Genomic DNA, 7,502 nt, shown 5'->3' with positions numbered 1-7,502 from the left:
AAACAGTTGTTATAGAGGCCTGTGTTAGTGAGTCCTGGCTTGCCACACTCTGTCCATTCTTTAAATATTGTTCCTTCTCATGATTCTATCTTTTGCCGCTTTCGCTTCTCTTCCTGGAAATCTCGCTTGCATGGCATCAGCCACGATCCACCATCTAGGCACCAATGATTCCCAATTAAATACCTCTAGTATAGACATCTGATAAACTATAAACAGTTTATTGGAAGTTTCCTATTCTAAACGCCCTTCTGGACAGGTCTTTGTTGTTGCATCATAAGTACCTGGACCTCAACATATCTAAATTGCAATTATTTTTTTTCTCTTTCAGCTTTTTTTGTCTTGTACTCTCCATCACTGTGAACAGTATTATCATCAACATTTCTAGGCTTTACCCCAGTGTTACTGAATCAGGCTCTCTGGAGATAGACACCCAGAAAACTATTTTTAACAATCCACTTAGGTATTCTTATGCAGACTAAAGTTTAAGAAACTTTGCAGTTCCCCATGGTGGAAACCTCAGAGTCGCTCTCTTTTCTCTTCCATACCACCCACATCTAGGAGGTCACTGGATCTTATTGAGATTATTCTAAAACATCTCAAAAATGAGTCTTATTTCCCTTCCCACTACCACAGCTTTAGTTCCTAATCTCTCCCTGGCACTCCTGCAGGAGCCTCCTCATTTTGTCTACCTGACCTTTCCCCTCTCTTTCATCCAGTCACTGAGTGCTGGTCTTTCAAAAAACAAATCTAAAATTCAAATATGATTGTGCTGTTCCTTGGCTTTAAAGCATTCAACAGCTTGATGGCATGAGAACAGTTTTCAGGCTTCCTAAGGTCATGGAATTCTTTCTTCAAGTAAAATCCTACCAGGAAATCCAACTTATAGAACAGATGAAAACGGAGCTGCTCTGTTTGAAGCAGGCGTCGGCGCCACAGGCTTGGCCACTCAGCCTCTTTCGCTGTGTTTCCTAAGAAAACATTCCTGAAGATACAGTTTGTAAAACACTGGATAAAGTCCATATTCTTTGGATGCCAAATTCCTCCCACTCTGACATCCCCCTTTCTCTTAGCTTTCCAATATTAACCCAGACCCCAGACCTGGAGTTAGTCACTATTTCTTCTGGACTAGTTTTGTGTTCTTATGACTTTTTCACATTTGCTGTCTTTACAACCTAGAATGACCACTTTTTTTTTCCTAGTTGTTTTTTCCTTTATGTTCTCGAAGCCAAAATTGGGATTTATGAAACTGTGATTTTATGTTTATGTTTGTCTCCACTAGAAAATAATAGAAAATAGAGAAGCCCCTTGAAAACAGAACCTATGCATTCTTCATGAATGTGTCCCCTAGATCCAGCACAGTTTCTTTTTCTGTTTTTTGTTTGTTTGTTTGAGACAAAGTCTCACTCTGTTGCCTGGGCTGGAGTGCAGTGGTGTGATCATGGCTCACTGCACCCTCCACCTCCCAGGATCAAGTAGCTACTCAGCCTCCCAAGTAGCTGGGACTACAGGTGCGTGCCACCATGCCCAACTAACTTTTGTATTTATAGCAGAGATGAGATCTCACTATGTTGCCCAGGCTGGTTTCAAACTCCTCCTAAACTCAGGTGATCCACCTGCTTTGGCCTCCCAAAGAGCTGGGATTACAGACCTGAGCCACTGTGCCTGGCCCAATAGAGTTTCTGACACATGGTTTTATACATGTTTACTGCATGAACATTTATGTGCTCTATAACTCATTCTATCTGTTCTTTGGTTTTATATTTTCTTCAGACTGAACATGTCTTTGTGAATTAAACATTACTTTAAGAACTAGATTTATTAACTTCAAAGCTATATGGCACTCATACTGTTCTTTTCCTGTTCAGTAGTCTAGCATGATAATTATTGATAATCAGTGGATATATGCATTGTGTATCATGACATATGAAGCAGAGGTAATATGGCCATAAGATATTTTTGACAGAAATGCCATTTGCTGTGTTTTTAAACAGATTTTATATGTAACATGTATTCATTGTTAAAACATATAAATACATAAAATTATAAAGAAGATATTACAATACACTTATAATATAACTATCCAGAAAGAGACTTAATATTTTGGCTTATTTTTCTCATTTTTTCTTCTATAATACATATGTGTGTGTGTGTGTGTGTGTATATATATATATATATATATTTCTTTTAATATAATTGGGACCATACTGCATAAGTAATTTTATATCCTGAGTTTCCTTTTCACTGCCTTTGTATTGTGAACCTTCAAGCATGCCATCACATATAAAAAGAATATTAGTATTATTAATAATTGTATTAATTAAAAATTATGATGTTTCTAAGAAATTGCTAAGATTTATAAATTATTAATAGAAAGTCTAGGAAGCCAGAGACCTCTGGGTATTTTGTGAATCAAAGAGAATGGAGGTTTGTATTGGACTGATGCATTTTAATGACCTATTGCTTAACTTCGGTAAGAATAGAAAGGATGGAGGGGTCTAAATTTTCTGAGCATCTGTTATGTGCCAGGCATTGTGCTAGACACTTTTTATACATTAACTCATTTTAATATTCACTTCAAACCCAGGAAGTAGATATTAATATGCCCATTTAACGGATGGATAAACTGAGATGCAAAGACAAAGTAGCACGTCTATGTTATTCTCTCAGGGAGTAGAATTTTAATTCCATTAGTTTCCAAAGCCCACACCCTTTCCCTTACCCCACACTTTCTCCAACACCAACTCTGGGAGGGTCCACAAAGTCAGTCTTTTATTCTGAAGATGTTGTATTAGCAGTGCTTACCCTGTGGACCATAAGCCCTTGGGTGACCAGTTTATAAACCCCTGAAATTACCTCCCTTTGTCGTTAGAATGTATGGGTATATTTTTGAGGTAAAGAGCCTATAGTTGTCATTGATGATCTAAGGGATCAACTGTTGCCAACAATATTTATGAATCTCTACTGCAAACAAAGAGATGTATGCAAGTATTGCAGAAGCCCTTTGAGGAGTCTTTAATTTTGCTTGTCAGGTCCTGTGGTGAGGGGCTCTATTCCAATTTCCATTTTAGGCATCACTTCTCAAATGTTGTATTTTGCATTTAATTCATTAATTTATTCATTTGGCAATATTTTCAAATACCTACTATGGTGCCAGGAGCTGTGAGGTGTTAGGAATACAGGGCTGATCAAGACAAAACGAGATATCCCACAGAACTTAGACATTAGCAGGGAAAACCAATGCATGTTGGTTAAAATCAGCATTTTAAATCCACATGTTGAGTGGTTGGCATAGTCCCTAGCATTGTTCACCAAATATTTATGATTTCTTCCTCTTGTAGGCAGATGGTAGGATACCATTTACTGGCCGCCTTGTAACTGGGTAGGGCTAAGTGACCACCAGTTCTGTTTAAGGAGTTGTAAGTAGTAAGTAGAAATAATGCTTTTCACTTCCAGGCCAGGACATTTAACTCCTAGAATGAGACCTTTCAGAACTCTTTTTTCCCTCTGGTGTGGCAACTGGCAGTGTTCAAGATGGTAACTACCTAAACAGCCTGGATTCTTGAGGGATATATAGCATGACCAAGAAATATGAAATAAACCTGTGCTGTTACAAGCTGTTGCAATTTGCAAGCTATTTGTGTCACAACATAGTCTACCCCAGTATTGCTCAAAATATCTGTGATGAAGGATCGGGTTGTTACTTTTATTTTCAACCTGGATAGAATAGTATTCTTGTAAAATACAACTTAAATAAATTAGCAGATAAATGAGACAGGAAATACATAAACATTCAAGTATAAATTTTCATTAGATTCAACAGATTTAAAATTACTCTGTCAAATTGCTATAAACATTTCTAAATGCTTATTCTCAATTTCTTTACTTATATAATTGCAAACCCATAAGTTTACAGATCTGCACTGGTCTGCAACCCACACTTTGAATAATGCTGTATTAGCCTATCCCAACTGATACAGTGTTACTGTAAGAGAAGTATGAAAATGTATTGGATAGATACTATGAGTTTCCAATTGCTGCTGTGACCAATCACCACAAACATATTGTCTTAAAACAACACACATGTATTATCTTAGTGTTCTGAAGATTAAAAGTCCAAAATGAGTCTTGAGAGACTAAAATCATGGTGTTAGCAGGGTTGCATTTCTTCTGGAGCCTGCAGGAGAATCTTTTTCCTTGTCTTTTCCAGCTTCTAGAGGCCATCTGCATTCCTTGGCTTGTGGCTATTCCTCCAACTTCAAAGCCTATCACCTTAGCCTCTGCTTGTGTCATCACACCTGCTTTTCTGACTTTACCTCTACTACCTCCCTCTTATAAGGACCACTGTGATTACATTGGGATCACCCATGTAATCCAGACTAATCTCTTCATCTCAAGATCTTTCGCGTAATCACATCTGCAAAATTTTGCCATCTAAGGTAACATATTCACAGGTTCTGTGGATAAGGACGTGGACTTCTCTGGGAGCCGTTTTTCAGTTTATCATAGATAGCTAAGCTAAACTAGGAGTCAGCCATTTAAGCAGATGCCTGGGGATACTTAGGAATTAGGAGATGGAGAAATGGGGAAAGTATTCCAGGCAGAGTCTTACAAATAGGAGGATCTGGAGGTGAGGAAGATTACGGCTTTTTTAGAGAAATGAAATTTTGAGTGTGATTAGAGGATACATACGTGAGAGAGAAGTAAGCAAGGGCCAAATCATGAAGGGTTTTGTAAACCATATTAAGCAACTTGAACTCTTAAAAAGCAAAGGGAAGATATCAAAGGGTATTCAGTATAAGAGCAACAATTATCAATTTGTATTTTGGAATTGCACATAGAAGAGCCAGATTGGAGGCACAAAACTATGATGCTGATGAACCATGGTGGTGTCACCCAATTCACAGCATATCTGAAACCCAAATCCATTATTTCCCACAAAAGCCAGCACATTTTTCAGCTTCCATGTTCCTAGCAATGTCACCTGTATTCTTCTAGGATTCAATTCTTAACGTTATTTTTGGCCTCTTTCTTTCTTTGGCTTCTTACTCTAGTCAGTCACCACACCTTACTGGTTCTTGAAAATTTTTTGAAGACATAAAATAATATATGGTTATATGAATACATCCAAAATAATAAACAATATGGAAATAAGTCCCTGTTCATCCCTTCTCTGACCCCTAACAATCCAACTCTCATCTTCATATGCAACCTGATTCACTATCAATATGTATTATTCTGTGCCTTTTATTATGCATTTACATTTATTATATACATGCATATATCTACTGCATTGTTCTAAAAGAATTTGCATTAAAAAGTGTAATTATCTTGTCTATTTTCAGCTCACAATATAACTTAGATATTTTCCATGTCCATGTATATTAAATGCCTCATTTTAAAATTGAACATCTGTATTGTTGTCTTTTCCAGCTTCTAGAGCTTCTAACTCTAACAGAATCTAACAGCTTCTAACTTTAGACTATTGCAAAATTTCTACTATTGATAATTACACTATAAAGCAAGTGTATCTTATAACTTATTTTCCAAATCTTTCTCTTTTGAAATTTTTATTAAGGTTTTCTCTTTGCCAGCATTTTTAAAGGTAGAAGTAGTCTTCTCTTTAAAAATATCAAAATACACAATGCCAAGAAAATAACCAATGATCTTAAATATTAGGTTGGCGCAAAAGTAATTGCAGTCTTTGCCATTATTTTTAATGGTAAAAACTGCAATTACTTTTGCGCCAACCTAATACCTTTTTCCAAACTGAGAGTTCTGTGAAAATTCACATGGACATTAAAGACTCTGAGAAGTTCTGTAGAAAAAAAATATATTTAACTTGGTTTAACTCTATGTATCCAAAATTTTTGTTGAATGACATCATTTGATATGGTTTGGCTGTGTCCCCACCCAAATCTCTTGAATTGTAGCTCCCATAATCCCCACATGTTGTGAGAGGGACCTGGTGGGAGGTAATTGAATCATGGAGACGGGTTTTCCCATGCTGTTCTCGTGACAGTGAATAAGTCTCACAAGATCTGATGGTTTAATAAAGGGCAGTTCCCCTGCACTCACTCTTTTGCCTGCCACCATGTAAGATGTGCCTTTGCTCCTGCTTTGTCTTCCACCATGATTGTGAGACCTCCCCAGCCATATGGAAATGTGAGTCCATTAAGGCTCTTTTTATTTTTAAGTAAATTACCCAGTCTCAGGTATTTCTTCATAGCAGTATGAAAATGGACTAATACAGCACTGTTAACAATTCCACAGAATATCTGATAACATCTCACGAGATACTGTTATTCCATGAAGGCAATGTGTGGCCTCAAATATAGTGGTTACAAGCAGGGTCCCTGAAATCAAACTGTTCTGAATTACTTACCAGTTGACTTGGGCAAGTTACTTAACATCTCTGTGCCTCAGTTTGCTCATCTATAAAATAGGAATAATAACAATTTGTTTCATTAGGAAGTCATAAGGATTAGCTGAATAAGTGTTAGTGGTTATTATTTGGAGCATTCTGAGGATACTGCTCTTGAAGCATTGGTATGAAGTTGATGGCACCGTTAGCCTCTCTATTGTTATTTGGATAATCAATATCATTGTGAACACAGAATTGCCCGTGTGGGAAAAAATGGCTCTGTTGCAAAGAAATGCCTTCAATTTCCTAGCATCTATCCTTGAATCATTTAGTTTGGGGTTTGTTGTAAAAGTACTACTTTTATCTCTATCCACAGCATGGCAGTTCTCACCTTTTGACAGTCATGTGAACTGTTGTGCTTGTGGTAATCCAATCACAGCTGCCTTGCAGGGTGACTGCTCCTCTATTTGAAAAGCATCCTCAAGGGAATTTTGCATATGTGATTTAGCTTGTATTCTAAGCATCCTAAACATGTCTGTAAGTGTGCTGAAAATTCATCTAATTTGTGTTGTCACATGGTGACAGGCAAGCAGGAAATTAACTTTATTTCTATTAATTTCATCCTAAGAGCACTCTCAGAAACATTCTATATTTAAAGCTGCATTTCAAGTACACAGTAATGAGATATATTCAGACATACCCTTTCCTTTGATTCAAATATCGGCCCCTATTATTTTTAAGTGTGTGTTACTCAAAACAGATGCTTTTAAAACTTATGTCCCTTTGTGATACTATGAGAATATTTGATTATCACATCTTTTTGATAATCAGAAGTTAATGACTTGTCCAAAGTTATCTATGCTGAAAGGCAACAGAATGATGTACAAAGCATCTTGTCACCTTTTTAAATAGCTTAGCGTAGTTCAACAAGGTTACTGGCCACAGAGGGAAAAATCTACATCTACATTTAAAGAGAGAGATCTGTTTAAGTTAGGAATTGAAGAATAAAAGAAAAAGGAATTTCACTCTCCTAATCTGACTAGTGTTTACTAGCCACATTTAACTAAAAGAATGAGGATCCATTACTCATTTTTTTCTCTACTTGATTAAAATGTGTAATGGATAAGGGATTTTCCAGGTG

The sequence above is a fragment of the Piliocolobus tephrosceles genome, chromosome 12 (assembly GCF_002776525.5).
Source record: "Piliocolobus tephrosceles isolate RC106 chromosome 12, ASM277652v3, whole genome shotgun sequence".
Classification (NCBI taxonomy): Eukaryota; Metazoa; Chordata; class Mammalia; order Primates; family Cercopithecidae; genus Piliocolobus; species Piliocolobus tephrosceles.
This window is presented reverse-complemented; position numbering follows the sequence as displayed.